The sequence below is a fragment of the Haliotis rufescens genome, unplaced genomic scaffold, assembly GCF_023055435.1.
Source record: "Haliotis rufescens isolate VD_foot unplaced genomic scaffold, xgHalRufe1.0.p SCAF_7, whole genome shotgun sequence".
Classification (NCBI taxonomy): Eukaryota; Metazoa; Mollusca; class Gastropoda; order Lepetellida; family Haliotidae; genus Haliotis; species Haliotis rufescens.
Window position 1 is genome coordinate 55,478,333 of NW_025964361.1, and position 15,587 is coordinate 55,493,919.

Below are 15,587 nucleotides of genomic sequence, written 5' to 3' on the forward strand. Positions count from 1 at the left end.
TTTTTACGACCTAACCCTTGGAAGAGAAAGATCATCGAGTACTGCTTCAAGTTCGAGTTCAGATCTCAAATAATTTATGTCTATATCCAACTCATCAAGAATGTGTTTCTCTATGGTACAATATTCACACAGGTTACTAGTTTTAGCGTTAAAATCGCCCATCAGTACAACATAATCACTCAAGGATAGAGTATGTAATATGGATTGTTCAAGTTGATAGTATTCATCTTTATTAAAGTATTTAGAATTTTCGGGTGGAATATATACTACTCCTAAATACAGGTCTTGCTCGATATCAAATAGCTCCTTAGAGATTTTAACCCAGAGAAAATACTCACACATTTCCTCAATGGGGTTGGCATATTTAGCATAATTTGCTTTTATTGCAAAACCGACACCTCCAGATCTTCTTAAAGCACTGCTCCTATGTTGGAGATAGACATGGTAACCCTCAATATGGATATCATCGAATATATCAGTTTTGGTTTCTTGGAAGCCTAGTATATCATTGTTATCAATTAGATCCATGAACTCGGGGTATTCTAATCGCCTCCTTATTCCACACACATTCAAATTTAAAAAGTGCAAAGAAGTAGGGCGATTGTCAGAAGCTTGGATATTGTCCTTAGTAATGCTTAGTGGTGGTATACATGTATTTACAGTATAATGGTGTTTGTTAGGCAGTTTAGGAGTCCCATCGTTGGAAGTGTTAAAACTAGAGTCATCAATATTGCGAACACTATTCATATTTATGGCATAATCTTCCGTTGTTCTCAGTTCAACATTGCGACTGAGTGTAGCGCAACCAACATCACTGGTCTCGATCGCATCGACAGCGTCATGTTTTTCGGTATGATGATAGTGTGGGGTTTCATCACCAACCCACTTCATACAAACAGAGTCATCAGCTGACACAGTGGAGTCAGGCAGTGTCTTAGTGATCCCAATTGGGGTATGACATAAAACATTATGAAGAGTTTCCTCCCTGTGCACTATGTCCACAGGGTCACACACCATGTGGTCTACACTTGGCAGGCTATCGCAGTTACCAACAGTATTTGATACTCTACAGCATACAGAATGAAATTGCCTCACCGGAATATCCTGCAGTACACGGTTATGCCTGTACACGTCGCTGTCAGAGGCAGTCACACTGTCTGTATGTGGTTGGGCATATTTGGTGACAGGCTGGTGACATGGTGTGATCGCCTTCTGTCCACCAGCGTATTCCTACGCGCGGCTCGGCTTGGGTTGTGCAGATGAGCTCTGCTGGGGGGCCCGATACGGGGGTGGTATAGCAGGTTTCTGCGGTACATTATCAATAAAGAGTCTATCTACAGATATGTGCGCTTTCTTGCCAGAACTCCTTGCTTCCCTCAGTAGTGGCATTAATACTTCCCTTCTGTATTTACCCACTTCTTCCGGGAACTGTTCGTTGATACTGTAATTTGTACCCTTCAACCTTTTAGCCGCCCCCCTAACTGCATCTCTCTCATGAGTGTACAGAAACTTGGCTATGAGTGGGCGGGGCCGTGCATCAGGTCCTGCTTGATAGTTTTTACGACCGATCCTGTGTACCCGTTTGAATTTGATAGAATCACTATCCATGTGGAGTTCATGCTTAACAAAGTCCCTCAGGACCTTCTCGCACTCTTCCAGAGGGGCTTCAGGAATGTTTGTGAACACGTATCGTAAGCGTTGACCAAAACACTAATCTATTGTTCATAATGGAATGATAGATTTTACTAAAAACACTAAGAAGTGTCATGCCCCTATTATTATTGCGCCCAGATAAACTCCCCTTCGTGTTTAACGGAATATAAACACCAACATTTAGGAAAATGGGAGCTTGGAAATTACGTTCCATCTTATCCGATACCTGTTCTGTGAGGGAGAGGTCTGGAGAAACACCCGGCCATGGCAGTACAGCAATGTTATGCTGCTTCAAGGGGTATGTTAGAACACGGGTGACATGTGGGCGGGTATTATCCTGCTGTAACGTGACGTCCCTGCATTTGCACAAAGGGTTGAACATGATCTCGAACGATCTCGTTTCGGTAGCGCAAGCTATTCAAATTGACATTAGCAATGATGAGTTCTACCATGAGTTGTGATGCCACGCCATACCATTACACTTCCATCCTGAAACTGGCGATGTTGAGTAATACAAGCGTTGCTAAGACGTTCTCCTGGACGCCTGTAGACCTTGCACGGCCATCAGTGATGTCCAGATGAAACCTGGACTCATTTGTGATGAACAGTCCCAGTCTTGTTTTCTGAACCTCAGATGCTGCCTGCACCGAGGGAGGCGTGTCTGACAAAGGAAGCAGAATTGGGGGGTTCGTCGGATGTTGTGTCCCCGCAACCGGTTGCGTACTGTTCTGCCACTAATTAGGTTAATAGTGAATCACGACCTTAAAGTCGAGGAGACGACTTCGAGGACATACTTTGACAGATGGTTTAGTTGATTCATGAATAAACCTATTTTTCATTGAACTTTAAATGAAGTTACTTTCTTCAGTTGCTACATACTGAAAATAGTCAAACCATCTCTCCATGCTAATAGACTGTGATGGCTTACTACTTCTCTTATTTTTCACAATACCCTTGACTCGGGTAGATCCGGGGTAGAATAAATCTTCAGCAACCCATGCTTGCTGTAAAAGACGACTATGCTTGTCGTAAGAGGCGACTAACGGGATGGGGTGGTCAGGCTCGCTGACTTGGTTGATGCATGTCATCGTATCCCAATTAAGTAGATCGATGCTCATGATATCAATCATTGGATTGTCTAGTCCAGACTCGATTATTTACAGACCGCCGTTATATAGCTGGAATATTGCTGAGTGCGGCGTTAAACAACAAACAAATCATAATACCACTAAACGTATTTGAATTTTGCATATTGCAGAATAATCCATAACACATTAATATATTGTGACATTCTTTCTTTTTTTGACGGATTAAAAAGAAAGCGATTTTATAAAGATTGAGTCTTGAAGCTAACATGCATGATTTGACAAAGTATGAATGTGCAGGACTATTCCTGTCTCTATTGGTTGTCCACCTTTCCGACTGTAAACAATTGTACATCATAATATAATCATATGGAATAATACAGAGATAACTGCTTCCGTGTGATCAATACCATAAATAAGGAATAGAAAATGTATTATTAGAGCGTTTTGCGTTTCTAGCATGGGATATTTATGATTTGTAAACAAACGAGTATTATCATGCCATTCTTTAGGTAATCGATGGTGAAGACGTAATATAAATGAATTATGTTTTGGAAACCGCGTATGAAGACACTGTCGGTGTAAACCGCCCCATTTATGAAATAGTGCAAAATGATTTGCGGTCATGTTTGTCTACCCATCACCACACATCCTAAATGTCTTAACCTATTGGAGACGTTGAGGTTGAATCAATACATGTAGATTAAAAGCAAAGTAATTCCTGCCCATCAAATCCAAACCAAAAACGTCGGTACAACGTTGTCACGGTTTTCTTAATGTTTCCACGGCGTTATGGTGTAACGTTCCAAAAAACCTTTCCAGCAACATTCCTACAACATTGCATTGTTATACACTAAAGTCTTCATGATTGACATGCCTGTCATATATTCTCATCACTTCTTGGCAGTGCTGATATTTATATGAAGTTCTTGTTAATTCCCATGTAAATATAAGATCCGTGAAGATCCGGGGTGGAATAGGTCTTCAACAACCCATGCTTACCGTAAAAGGCGACTTTGCTTGTCGTCGAGGCGACTTACGGGATCGGGTGGTCGGCCTCGCTGACTTGGCTGATGCACGTCATCGTATCCCAATTGCGTAGACCGATGCTCATGATATCAATCACTGGATTATCTGGTCCAGACTCGATTATTTACAGACCGCCGTCATCTAGCTGGAATATTGCTGAGTGAGGCGTTAAACAACAAACAAACAAAAACAATCCATGTAAATAGAGTTGATTTTGTGACGTGTTTTTCTGAGAGGTCTACCTTACTTTGAACATGGCTGCCATGAGACAGAGCTTTCTTGAACTCTGTTGCAAATGTGTGAAATCAATTGTTTTCATTTTCAATTTATAGATATGTTTTAGGTTTGAAAAGTATAATATTATACTCCCAATAGTTTTTTGTTTACGAACAAATGAAACCACGTATGACACCAGTGGTTGTGACGCAACGTTGTCACAATGTTACCTGACAACGTAACACTCCCACAAATTATCTTCATGGTTGTTTGTTTGCGGGTCGTAAAAGCCAGCTCTTTACGGTCCAGTGATCTTAGCGCCTCCATACTCATCACGGTTCAGTGATCTTAGCGCATCCATACTCATCACGGTCCAGGGATCTTAGCGCATCCACACTCATCACGGTCCAGTGATCTTAGCGCCTCCATACTCATCACGGTCCAGTGATCTCAGCGCCTCCATACTCATCACGGTCCAGTGATCTTAGCGCATCCATACTCATCACGGTCCAGTGATCTTAGCGCACCCATACTCATCACGGTCCAGGGATCTTAGCGCCTCCATACTCATCACGGTTCAGTGATCTCAGCGCCTCCACACTCATCACGGTCCAGTGATCTTAGCGCCTCCATACTCATCACGGTCCAGTGATCTTAGCGCCTCCATACTCATCACGGTCCAGTGATCTTAGCGCCTCCATACTCATCACGGTCCAGTGATCTTAGCGCCTCAGTACTCCTCACGGTCCAGTGATCTTAGCGCCTCCATACTCATCACGGTCCAGTGATCTTAGCGCATCCATACTCATCACGGTCCAGTGATCTTAGTGCATCCATACTCATCACGGTCCAGTGATCTTAGCGCATCCAAACCCATCACGGTCCAGTGATCTTAGTGCCTCCACACTCATCACGGTCCAGTGATCTTAGCGCCTCCATACTCATCACGGTCCAGTGATCTCAGCGCCTCCACACTCATCACGGTCCAGTGATCTTAGCGCCTCCGTACTCATCACGGTCCAGTGATCTTAGCGCATCCATACTCATCACGGTTCAGTGATCTTAGCGCATCCATACTCATCACGGTCCAGTGATCTTAGCGCATCCATACTCATCACGGTCCAGTGATCTTAGCGCATCCATACCCATCACAGTCCAGTGATCTTAGCGCATCCATACTCATCACGGTCCAGTGATCTTAGCGCCTCCACACTCATCACGGTCCAGTGATCTTAGCGCATCCATACCCATCACGGTCCAGTGATCTTAGCGCCTCCATACTCATCACGGTCCAGTGATCTTAGCGCATCCATACTCATCACGGTCCGGCGGTCTGCCGCCCAGCTTCAGTTCTTGGACGTTGTGTCAGGCTAGCGCTAGAGTGTTGTCTAAAAATACATTCTCTAGCATTTTAATCTTATGCTCTTATCATGTGTTGATGTGATATATGTTATCTTCTATATATTCACATCTTGAAAGTGTTTTAGTAACTGCTAATTTCACTCAGAAGCAGGATTATTGAGTCCTATGTAGATATTTCTAATGTAGTTATAGTCATTTTCTGCTATCTTACTTATTTTACATATCTGCCTGCAAAGGTGTAACAGTAACTTTGAGTGGCTCATGTTCAGCCCTATAGTTTGATACCTATGTATCTGATATTGGTTAAGTAGTTTGTTTGCTATTCGTGTTTTCCATACTTAAAAGCACAGCTGGCTAGGGGTGATTGTCTTCTCCGAAGTCCGCGCTTCACGCTTAAGAGAAGAATATATTGCGTTGCTCATCGTTACGGTTGTAGTTATCGCCTGGAATCACTGGACCTTGACGGATCGCTCTGCTGATGTGTGACGTAGATTCGCCTGTAGATAATCATGGGGCGGTTTTGACCATATACAGACTTACTCCTGGTGTTACTGCTCTAAACGTATCGGCTAGGGTATCAGATTTAAATAATGTACCCCCCCTCCTTTATAGTAATCTGTGAATAACTCATTTTCTCAGGATTATCTAGCATTAGGTCAAGAACCTTATTGTTGTAAGTCAAGAACTTCTGTAGGTCAAGTACCTGTATATTCTGGAAGTCATGTATTTACTTTTTAGTCCAGGAGACTTTAGTCTATAAGACTAACTATGTAGTCAGGCGTATTCGTCTATCTTTTAGTGTCCAAGAGATATATTTCGGAGATAGGTCCCCTGCGATCATTTCCTCCCATCTAGCCAAGCGTAGGTTATTCACTCATTGGAGAGTGCATATGTTTATGGTCACAGCCGATTTAATCAGCTGTGCATGTGTCTTGCTGATTGTCTTGTCAGAGTGGTGACTTTGCCATCTTATTATGTAACATGACCTAGCTGACGAATATCACCATCTATTAATTTGTCCTTTTCTGCATAACTTGCGTAAGCAATATATTCAAAAGAAGTACTTTACAAGACCTAGTACGATTACACTTGATATGCTACTAAATACTGAAAGTGTATTAGAACAAAGAAAACTAGCACAGTTTGTAAAAGAAATCCTCAAGATGTTTAATTAAATTTATGAGTCTGTTGCAGTTAAACGTATAGTTGACGCACGTCCGTCTCCTGCCTCGTGTCACCATAAATCTCCATTTGTACCTTCAATATGTCATAGCTATGACCTTGAAGCGAAATAAACGTTTGTTGTTGTTGTTGTTGTTGGTATAAGGTTACATAGTGAACGAGCTTGATATTCGTTCTTTGACTTATATTACTTCCCGTTCTCAACCTTCATCCCCGTCATGGGGGTTGTTTTGGGTAAACATTTTCAAATTTTCAAACCGTCAACTTTAACCATGTTGTCTGTCATTTTTTTACTAACATTTATTAAGAGCCTAGTCTCAGGGCCTCAGTTCCGTGACACTAGGTAACCTCATTTGCATATTGACTGGTTGTGGTGCCACGCTTGTCGGATTGGTTTATCTCATTGGCAACACAAAGTCATTATATGATAAATCTACATGTATATGTCGTTATGTGGCAGCAGTTTTGTTGATTGTATGTGGCAGCAATGTGATTGAGGCGCTCGTACAAAATCTAACTAGGTGGTGACCTTGAAAGCTGTGAGTTTGGAGTCACCTCCCTTAGTTGTGGTTGTTTAGAGTCCACACTCCATCCCCGCGCTTGACACCATCGTTACCCTCCCGGCATAGAGAACTCCGCTGTGTGGAGCTTGTGTACTGTTGCCGATTCACTACATGATTCGAGACGCTTCGAGGCAGCAGTTTCTAGAAGTCTGGCTGTACCTATTTTAATGCGAGACGAGAGCGATTGGAGGGCCTTCCCTCTGAGACCTCACTTGCGTCTTATCTACTTACCCAGTGCGAACGGAATGCCTAATGGAAAACTCCGACATGTTTTGCCTGCTTGTCACATTGATTCAAGAACGGAGATTGTGCATCATTCAAGACATTCGACTATGACAATCTCCGAACAATCGTGCGTGCACTGACTTTTGTACAAGGCCTATTAATTTTTGCTGCTGTTGCATATCTGACCCTTTGTATTGCGTTTCTATATAATTTGTTAATTGTTCATTGATCTTGTGTTGTTATTTACTGATTGCACAACTTAGTTCTGCAATACCGATTACTGAGTGAACCTTCGCGTTTCAATTTGGGAATCAACGCGTAACAATATTCACAACTACAATACCTGGATATTGCCGCTATCAGTTCGACTTGCAACCCACGACACGCGATATCCACCCTCGCAATACTCTTCTTATGGAAGGTGTATGTTATGTGGGTGAAACTGTTTACTTCGTTTGTCAAGTTAATTGGGTAATCGAGTCGCGCTACTTTAGACGTTTCCGTCAATCAATGCAAACATTCAGTGTAAACACATAAAACACAAATAACGAGCTAATAGCGTTGACGGACCTTGGTTCATGATCTAAGACCTCTGGAACCGCCCAAAACCAAGAACGACGGTTTCTGTGACGTTGTACTTGCAGTATAAAGTATTTAGTAAAATTAAAGTATTTAAACATAGGGGACCTTCCTCAGCGTTTGAGAACATCCTCTTCCAGATTTAAATGTTGCAAGTTCAAGCTTGCTGTTGAGTGAGTGAGTGAGTTTGGTTTTACGCCGCTTTTAGCAATATTCCAGCAATATCACGGCGGGGGACACCAGAAATGGGCTTCACGCTGTACCCATTTTGGGAATCGAACCCGGGTCCTCGGCGTGACGAGCGAACGCTTTAACCACTAGGCTACCTGCTGTTGACCTTGGCAGATATGAAAATATCCCTTGTAATGAAAGCTATTGAATGTCATGCTAGCGTAAAGGCCATTTGCTGTTGAAGATGTATTGCACATCCTACGCTGAAATGAGGAACCAGTTTGTTGTAAAATGTGTTTGTAAATATCATACAATTAATAGCTGTATTTCTAACATGCAGAGTAAGGGCATTGACATCATCAGAAATGTTTGTCTATTTCCATATCATGTAAATAAAATTAGAAACGCCCAGTTGTTAATGAATGTACTGCTAAATCTTATAATGTTTTAGGTATACCTGATATCGACAAACTTTGTTTAATTTTCAGTGACTCCAGTGTGTGTTTTATACTTGCCAAAGTCTGCTTTTTAATTCTTAATCGTAGAAAACATCTTTTATATGGATAACTTTTAACTATATCATCTTTATATCATTTATGTATAAATTCTGTGATAATTTGTCTCTCATAATTCTACTGAATGGTTCTGTACATTTTATCTATGTCAAGCTGTACAAAGCTGTTTTATGTATGTACAGAAGTGAGACGTTAATAAACTATTGTCTGTCTGTCTGTCTGTCTGTCTGTAAAAGGGGCACGCGAGAATCATGCTTCTGTATTAAACTAGTATTTTTTGGTCAATGTCTTTTACTGAATAAACTTCTCTCTGTCTTGGGAGTGCGGGGACAAACATAATAATCTCCCCGTGCCCTTGATGTAGAAACAAATATTAAAGTGGAATTAACGAGCGTGAAATAAATAAAATAAATAACTCTCCAGTGGGTCTGGCTCCCAGGAATTTGTTTAAATTTTAATTTGTCACTTTAATTCATTTGGATTCTCTGTCATATGTTAGGGACACGAGATTGGATATTTCTTGGGAGCTCTCTTTTGCAACTCCTCAAACAGCTGATCCTTTACAAATTAATATAAAAAATTCTTTGACAGATGTTTCTGACTTGGTTTACTGGAGCTATTGGAAGTGAACAATGAAAACTGTCCATTGAAAAATCGAAACAATATATCTTCGAAAAAGGTATATCAAAGATTGTTTAATATCAATGTCACTGATATATGTTTTTGTATTTATTCGAACGACAAGGGTTGATGCATGTCATCGATCCCAATTACGTAGGTCCCAGTTACGATGCTCACGATGTCAAATACCGGATTGTCTCGCCCAGACTCGATTATTGCTGAGTGCGGCGTTAAACAACAAACAAACATACTCAAACAATCACACTTAATATATCATCATGCTTAGTTAATAGTAGACCATGGTAATCCTACAATAACTTAATTCGAAGAACAGAAAGGTAAAAATAAGTTATGTTCATTGGCGCACGGTAAAGGGCAGAGAGATTATGTACTTCATTAAATATAAGATATTTTGAAAGAAAGAAATAATTACAGAATCAGGGAATACATCACGGGAACACAATGCTGAATAATTGCCAGCTATAAGCTAGGTATCCTGGTACATCATCTTTGTCACGTGATTTTCTCGATCAGTTGCAACTTCAACCGAACGCTTTCCATCCCACCCGTGAAGATCCGGATCGGAATAGGTCCACAGCAACCCATGTTTGTCGTAAAAGGGGACTACGTTTGTCGTAAAAGCTGGGTGGTCAGGCTCCCTGACATGGTTGGTGCAAGTCATCGTATCCCATTTGATCGATGCTCATGGTATCAATCACTTGATTGTCTTGTCAAGACTTGATTATGTACAGACCGTCGTCATATAGCTGGAATATTGCTGATTGCAAACAACAAACAAAACAAACAAACTGTCCATCTAAACAAGAACAGTTGCCGAGGTCACGTGAACCCATCCCCTCAAAATAAAACTATTTCTAAAGTCCGACCATTTTTACTTCTTTCGCTGCGTTGATTTTCGACATATTGTTCAGCCAATTTATCTTTAATCAAACATCAATATTTCGTTCCCTACAGACCCATGGTAAAACCAGGTGTGACTGAATCTTGCTTATGGAAACAGTTTCCATTGTTTGTAGTCGCTTTCTGCTCCAGTGAATGTACATGCATATTTACTTGACTCAAACGGTTGGTGGCTGCGACGCAAAACTAGGGAATTGCGTCTGTACATAATCTAATGTACACATGTATATCAAATGATGTTTGGTTTTCATTACCAATGACAACTGCTGCCACGGCGAAAATATGCACAGCACAATTCTGTTTGTTTGTTGTTCAACGCCAAGCTTAGTAATATTCCAGCTTGCCGACGGCGGTCTGTGCACACTCAAGTCTGGACGATCTAATGTTGGTTGTTTTTTTTGTTTACCGCAGCAATCAGCAATATTCCAGTTATATAACGGCGGTCTGTAAATAATCGAGTCTGGACCAGACAATCCAGTAATTGATATCATGAGCGTCGATCCACGCAATTCGGATCGATGACATGCATCAACCAAGTCAGCGAGCCTGACCACCCGATCCCGTTAGTCGCCTGTTACGACAAGCATGGGTTGCTGAAGACCTTTTCTTACCCGGATCGTCACGGTTCTCCGGCACTGTAGTATTCTGACATAACTGAATTACCGAGTTGTCACATCATTGAAATTAAATTAAATCTACAACGATTACATTTTGAATTCGAAATTGTTGATATCCTCCTTTTTCGAGAAGCGGATTATGGATTTCACGATTTTTTACGCGTCATACCAAGACCTGTCAAAAATGGTACTTGTTGTTACCCTGCCTGGAGCTCGGCATTAAGGAATAAAACAAACACTGGTTGCCTTGGAGTCGCGGGGCTGTCACCATACAAAAACACGATTGTGTTCTCCAAGAACAATGTTACACTCTTCAGAACTCTATCCCAGTAAGTGTCAACAGTTCGAGACAGTCGGTCGCCCATGCCGCACGACTTTTGATGTAGTCACGAATCCTGGTATTCTTGCTTACCATTCGCCTGTGATATTTATGTCCATGAAGACTTCTCCCGGTAGTTCTCCTTGATACAGCATTGACTCTGTGGTTATTAAATTCAGTAGTAATAGCATCTGAAGGAGAAAGTCTGTTGTTTCTAATGGTTCTCGAAATATTCCGAGTGTCACGGGCTGTTAGATTTCTTGCACGGCCTGTTCGAGTGGTATTCTCCTTCGATCCACGTCGAATGTATCGTTGTTGGTTGGTTGGTTGGTTTGTTGTTTAACGCCGCACTCGGCAATATTACAGCTATATGACGGCGGTCTGTAAATAATCGAGTCTGGACCAGACAATCCAGTGATTGACATCATAAGCATCGATCCACGCAATTGGGATCGATGACATGCATCAACCAAGTCAGCGAGCCTGACCACCCGATCCCGTAAGTCGCCTTTTACGACAAGCATTGTCACCTTTTACGGCAAGCATGGGTTGCTGAAGACCTATTATACCCCGTAATCTTCACGGGTCATGTATCGTTGTACAAATGTAAAGGTGCTTTCCTAAATACTTCGCAGTACTTCGATTATGTCAATCTTGGTAATTGTCTTAGTTTAGCTTCTTTTCTCACTTCGATAGGTCGGCAGATTTGCCTGTTATTGCCGTAAGTGCTCATGGAAAGGAAGCAGACGACAAATGGCTGAATATAGCACGTGATCATCCCACAAATTAGGTGGTGAAATATGGTGTAGATACGATGTAGTTGTTTAGCAGTGTCCGTCTTTACAATGAGCAATGGACTAGGGACAACTTCGCCATTCCAAACTGTACGTAATAATATGGCCTTCCCCTGTATTTCAGCGCTAGTTCTATAGGCATCAGACCGGACTAGTACAAGCACACACACACACACACACACACACACACACACACACACACACACACACACACACACACACACAATCTTAAACGTGACGTTAAACCCCATTTACCCTGACTTAACTTCACCTTATGGTGATTAAACCGTCTCCGTGGTCTAGTGGTAGAACGTCCGCCCGGAGAGCGGAAGGTCCGGGGTTCGATCTCCGGCCGCGTCATACCAAAAGACGTTAAAAGATGGTACTTGTTGTTACCCTGTCTGGCGCTCGGCATTAAGGGGCTGAAACAAGGACTGGTTGGCTCGGAGTCAGTATACTGTCTCTGAGTGGGGTATTAACGTTAAACTGCGGCATGATATCTAAGTAGGCTAGCACTACAAATCGGCATCAGTCCGGACTAGTACAAGCAGCCACACACACACGTGCATGCACGTCGCTATATAAGTGCAATAATCTTGGACGCGACGTTAAACCTCATTTGACCTTACCTTTGGTGAGCAGCAGATTTTAAGGGCGCCTCATTGAATGCTCACCAACAATTCCTTGTACAACAGAAGATATTTTGCTCAATTGAGAACTGGTGGAGCGGGGTAAACAATAGATATACAAAAGAAAATGTTCGCAAAGAAGACAGAATATGCACATTTTGTAATTAAACATGATCGAAGATGGATTTCATGTTGGTTGGTTTGGTTGGTTGGTTTGTTGTTTAACGCCGCACTCAGCAATATTCCAGCTATATGACGGCTGTAGGTAAATAATCGAGTTAGAACCAGACAATCCAGTGATTGATATCATGAGCATCGATCCTCGCAATGTGGGATCGATGACATGCATCAACCAAGTCTGCGAGCCTGACCACCCGATCCCGTTAGTCGCCTTTTACGGCAAGCATAGTCGCGTTTTACGGCAAGCATGGGTTGCTGAAGACCTATTCTACCCTGGAATCTTCACGGGATTTCATGTCATATTAAAATGTTCATCATATAATTATATAAGATAAGATTATATACGAAATAGATATATTGCTAAGTGTAGATTCAATTCATTTCGGGGCGGTGGGGTTGCCTGGAGTAAAGCTTCAAACGTTCGCTCGTCACGCCGAAGACCCGGGTCCGATTCCCCACATGGGTACAATGTGTGAAGCACACTTCTGGGCTACCCCGCCGTGATATTGCTGAATTATTGCTAAAAGCGGCGTAAAACCAAACTCAATCAATCACTCAATTCATTTCGTATTTTAATGAAAGCCGAACCTCAGTTGTTGTTCACCTCATGAAGTTCTGAAAACTAGCATTATTATTAAGAAATCACTTGTTTAACAATGCCTTTTCAATGTTGTTTTATGATATGTACATCTATCGCCCATTGCGAATTGTAAATTATGTACATCTGTATGTAGGCCAATGGCCTTGAAAACGATAAACAGAATTGAATTGAATTGATTTCACATTTCCATAAACTTTATGTAATGCATACGAAACGATACATATCAATTCCTTTATCCTGTATCACTTTCTTTCGCGCGGCAGTTTATTGCACACATGAAATGCATTTCTGGGTTCCGGTCTTTTCTTCCCTAATAAGTAAACCGAGTGTTCATGAGATTTTAGTAATTTTATAACCGTATCATGCATGCTCTATGTTACTTCACATAATTAATGGAAATAACACACAAATCTGGATGGGAAATTAGCCCGACACACAATTCAAACTTTACGTTTGGCAAAGATCTGGGCCAACTTGCACAAAGCGATCTTAGTGCTAAGATGATTGTAACTCCCATACTTTAACATAGGTTTACGATAGTCTTAGCGCTAAGATCGCTTTGTGCAAGTGGGCCCTGATGGCGCTGCAGGAACAGGGGTGGCATGTCGTGCAGCCTAACCCGGGTATATCCTGTTGGCGAAAAACCGAGTGGAACTAAATAGATTTTTTCTCTGTGATATCATTAGCCTTTTAAAAAAAAAAAAAATCCAGATTTTATTTACAACAGCATACACTTACGACGGACACCGTGAATATCCAGGTTATAATTGTCCTTTTGCAATCCATGCTTGTCGTAAGAGGCGACTAACGGGATCGGGTGGTCAGGCTCGCTGACTTGGTTGATGCATGTCATCGTATCCCAATTGCGTAGATCGATGCTCATAATGTCAGTCACTGGTTTGCTGATCCAGATTCGATTATTTACAGACCGCCGTCATATAGCTGGAATATTGCTGATAGCGTTAAACACCAAATAAACAAACTTACAAAACACAAAAGGCGTTTTATGTCTATTGGAAATATGTATTTTTGTTGTAAGTTCGGAGAAGCACCCGTAAAATATAGTGTGCTTCATGACATGAGGTGTGACTTCAAGTTTCCAATCGTCAACCCTCCCTCTGTGTCGAACAATATTCCTGCTGCTCGAGCCTTTGATGAATACATTCCACATTTCTTTATGCAATCGAGCTCGTTCTTTCTACCAAGATTATTATGAGCGTCAGACGACTAGGTGTTTGATAAAGGTTTCAACTTTCCTCAGTACATGCAAGGCCTCTGTAAATCTTTCAAAAAGTTGTATGGTAGACAGGGACATTTCCAAATTTGACTTACGATGTATGATTCAATTCCCTAATTTGTATTATATATGGTTTTACAGGTGAACAATTGACTTGCCTTTTTATGTGTTTGTGACCATTGTCGCCGATGGGGCAGGATATGCTAACCTTCACGCATTTCTGATTTATTCATTAACACATGCTCATGATATAGTCGGAATCGTACACTCGGCTCTGCTTTTGGCACAGATTTATAATGAACGCGGAAAGGGCTTTATTTCAAGTTCGGGGTCTATACATTGTTCGCGAAGATAGCAACGGAAATACTGCCACACTCGAACGTTCCCATCTACATCTGCCTTCAAGATCAAAGTGAGCGTGATCGACCAGACGTATAGATACTTCAGTGGGAATTGAAAGCCAAGTTCTTTGATCGTACCCAAACAGTTTACAAGTTTGTGCCGGGTCCTCCGTTATCCCGCCTCGACGCCGTATTTGTGGATGTAAGTGGTTTGTTGAAATCAATCCAACATATCAGGTTTCAATACATCTAGTATGTCTATCTCTGTTGGTGAGAAAGTAGCGGCCTGCTGGAATGGATCATCTATCCCCAGTGACAGTCGACGGAAGAAATGACACCAAGTGATTCGCTATTGCAATGCACAAAAGATCTCCGTGAGGTATTGACTGATCTTCACCGAAAATCACAGACGAACACAGCTCCCTGGAGAGAACGGTGCATCGGTTGAATCGTTTGGACGATGTAATGAAAGAGTGTTTTAAATACATTTTTAACGGCTGTGAAATTTAATAATTATTATATGAAGTATCTAGGCATTCAATTTTAAAATTAATAGGCTGTATAAATTCAGTGACATTTTTTCGCTCAAGTATTCTTTCAAATGTTATCTTTTTCATATAATACATATCGCTCCTCCACTTGAGCAAGAGTAGTATGAACTCTTTGAACCCCTCGTGGAAAGAACATGTTCGATTGTACTTCACAAGCTGGGAAATGTAGTCCCTAAAGGCTGGAGCTGCAGGGGTA

General features: G+C 41.6%; 1 protein-coding gene across 1 annotated transcript in view; it reads right to left on the reverse strand.

The window, feature by feature from the left end:
• The window catches only part of LOC124133724 (cell wall protein RBR3-like), a 71,278-nt gene extending 70,087 nt beyond the window's left edge, over positions 1–1,191 (reverse strand). The window contains exon 1 of the mRNA XM_048387931.1: positions 1,096–1,191. The gene's annotated coding sequence lies outside the window, so the exon portion shown is untranslated. The remainder of the gene's footprint in view (positions 1–1,095) is intronic.
• Positions 1,192–15,587: the final 14,396 nt, after the last annotated feature.